Source organism: Oncorhynchus tshawytscha, linkage group LG14 (assembly GCF_018296145.1).
Source record: "Oncorhynchus tshawytscha isolate Ot180627B linkage group LG14, Otsh_v2.0, whole genome shotgun sequence".
In the NCBI taxonomy this organism is placed as follows: domain Eukaryota; kingdom Metazoa; phylum Chordata; class Actinopteri; order Salmoniformes; family Salmonidae; genus Oncorhynchus; species Oncorhynchus tshawytscha.
Genome location: NC_056442.1, coordinates 11086880 through 11090482, shown reverse-complemented (window position 1 = coordinate 11090482; position 3603 = coordinate 11086880).

Here is a 3603-nt window from a genome sequence, read left to right as displayed (position 1 = left end):
GTAATGCATTAGCACCTTGAAACATCCCCCCCCCAGAAGATAGCTACATTTTCATGGGTTTCTCACTCAAAGGCAAGCAGCTAGGCGCCAGGGCTCAGACTCGCAGTAGTTATACTGTATATGCTCCAGCAAACACAGGCCTAGTGGCATCAGATATGACTTTTCTTCCTTTCCCAATTTAGGAAGCAAATGCTCCATTTTAACGCTCAATATTGTATACATTTTTTACTTTCTTACTCCTAGTTGCAAGTTTTTTGTAAAGTCATGGTAGGAAATAGACGGTAGCACTTTAGACGCTCTCGTAGAGGATAATAAATGATTTACATATGAAAGAACAAATTAGTTTCTTTGAATGCCAAACAACAACAGTTCCAGTCCGAGGTAGCCTAGGTTTTTTATTTAGCAGTTTATTATAGCTTAATAGCTTCAATCTAGGTTTTTTAAATGATGGGCTGGCCTGCCTGCTCTGCCCTGTATCCTCTGATGAACAGGGAATTGCAGGTTCGGTTCCCATAGGCTACCGTACCATCTGTTGTTCAGCCGTGGAGTGGAGTGGAATGGGGGATGGGGACTGTACTACATTTTGCCTGCCATCAGTTCAGGTCCAGCTTAGCAAAGCACACACCCAACTCCAGTATGCCTATTAGGTGTGCACTGTGGTGTGAAACAAGCTTTTGCACCTGTCCAAGTGGTGCTCCCCAACACCCCCCTGGGACTCGCCAAGGTGAGAGTCTCTCAGAGTCCCCTGGGAGTTAGCTCGCAAAAACATTTGGAACAGATGTTTTAAGTTCTTTCTTTCTACCTCTTCTCCCCGCCTCCTTTGCCACCGCCAGCATGTTGTACTCCTCTAGCCTACCACTTCCCTGAGTCAAGCAGTTTTGTCTATGTCTAGGCTACCGCAGCAAGGTACCACTGGCCTACTGTTACGGGGCTCTCTAGCCCACCACCAAGCTCATCGTGCAGTCATGATACACCACATATCTCTGACCCTGATGCCATCTTTGACTTGTTTAATCATTGAAAACAAAAGGCAAGATGGTTGAACAGGAAGGGTCAGTCCCCTCCAATCCATTTCTCTTTTTCTTCTCGCCAGACTGCTGGAGTAATGAGGAATATTAGTGGCTGTTCCAGATAAAAGGAGAACACTCAGAGAGCATTTAAGATCCCGATCTCATTGACGAGGGTTAGGGAGAAGTGTTGAGCCCAGATCTGGGATCAGAGATAAAGCTTCAGCTTTGATCTGGGGATGGGTCTGAATTCTCTAATCTCTAGCACCAGTCGTGGAACGAGTTAGCCATTTAGCGACCACCCCCACTCACAACACAAGATTCACGCCATGTCCCATTATACTTAGAATGACATTGCTAGCAAGAAGACAGCAAGAAAGATGGACTTGGCTGGTAGTTACAGTAATTATTGATTAACCCCACAACGTCTGTTACATTCTAGTGTATTATGGGACTGATCTGACAGCGCTGTCGAAACGTGTAGTATCATTATTAGTGATTTGGGTGTTTTTTACCTGACCTGAGGCCATGATATTTATCCATCAGATCCTACCTTTGGTCCTTTTAGTTACTATATGTTCCAGTCTCATTAGACCCAAATGATCTCACACACCACCGCACATTTGTATGAACACTTAGACACATTATTGAATGGGATAGGGTAACACTGTCATCCTAATTAGGAATCAGAGTACATCAAAAGACACACTATTCCCTTTGTAGTGCACTACTTTTGACTAGAGCACATAGGGGTCTGGTCAAAAGTAGTGCACTATATATAGGGAACAGGTTGCCATTTCGGACACAACCAGTGGCAAGAATTTGGTATTTAAAGTGTTATTGATTTGTGTAAACCGCTGCTGAGTCTTTGATTTCGGGGCTTGACAAAAAATGCTGCAGAGGAAGTTTTTTCTTCCCCTCAAAAGCACTGACAAGTCCTGCAAACGATGATCGAAGAAAAGCTCATTTATGCAAATAAGTCTGTGGAATGCCTCACCTTAACTACTGTGATTGAACCAGCCAGCGAACTTTCTCTCTTCACCGTCTTTTTCTTTTGTGTGAGACGGCCACCATTGTTCCTGTACCCAAGAAGGCAAAGATAACTGAACTAAATGACTACCGCCCCGTAGCCCTCACTGCTCTCATCATGAAGTGCTAAGAGAGACTAGTCAAGGATCATATCACCTCCACCTTGCCGGCCACCCTAGACCCACTTCAGTTTGCATACCGCCCCAACAGGTCCACAGACGATGCAATCGCCATCACACTGCACATTGCCCTATCCCGTCTGGACAAGAGGAATACATATGTAAGAATGCTGTTCATAGACTACAGCTCAGCATTCAACACCATAGTACCCCCTGGGTCTCAACCCCGCCCTGTGCAATTGGGTCCTGGACTTTCTGACGGGCCGCCCCCAGGGGGTGAAGGTAGGAAACAACATCTCCACTTCGTTGACCTTCAACACTGGGGCCCACAAGGGTGCGTGCTCAGCCCACTCCTGTACTTCCTGTTCACCCATGATTGCTTGGCCATGCACGCCTCCAACTCAAACATCAAGTTTGCAGATGACACAACAGAAGCAGGCTTGATTACCAACAACGACGAGACAGCCTACAGGGAGGAGGTGAGGGCACTCAGAATGTGGTGTCAGGAAAACAACCTCTCACTCAACGTCAACAAAACAAAGGAGGTGATCGTGGACTTCAGGAAACAGCAGAGGGAGCACCCCCCATCCAGTTCGAAGGGACAGCAGTGGAGAAGGTGGAAAGTTTTAAGTTCCTCTGCGTACGCATCACAGACAAACTGAAATGGTCCACCGACACAGACAGTGTGTTGAAGAAGGCGCAACAGTGCCTCTTCAACCTCAGGAGGCTGAAGAAATGTAGCTTGTCACCTAAAACCCTGACAAACTTTTACAGATGCACAATCGAGAGCATCCTGTTGGGCTGTATCACAGCTTGGTATGGAAACTGCACCGCCCTCAACCGCAAGGCTCTCCAGAGGGTGGTGTGGTCTGCACAAAGCATCACCGGGGTCAAACTACCTGCCCTCCATGACACCTACAACACCCAATGTCACAGGAAGGCCAAAAAGATCATAAAGGACAACAACCACCCAAGCCACTGCCTGTACACACCGCTACCATCCAGATGTCGAGGTCAGTACAGGTGCATCAAAGCTGGGACCGGGAGACTGAAAAACAGCTTCTATCTCAAGGCCATCAGACTGCTAAACAGCCATCACTAACTCAGAAAGGCTGCTGCCTACGTTGAGACCCAATCACTGTCCACTTTAATAAATGGATCACTGGTCACTTTAAACAATGCCACTTTAATATTGTTTACATATCTTACATTACTCATCTCATATGTATATACTGTATTTTATACCATCTATTTTATTTTACACCTTGTATTTTACACCTTGCCTATGCCGCTCGGCCATCGGTCATCCATATATTTCTATGTACATATTCTCATTCACCCTTTAGATTTGTGTGTATTATTAGGTAGTTAGGTAGATTACTTGTTTGATATTACTGCACTGTCGGAACTAAAAGCATAAGCATTTCCCTACTCTCACATTAACATCT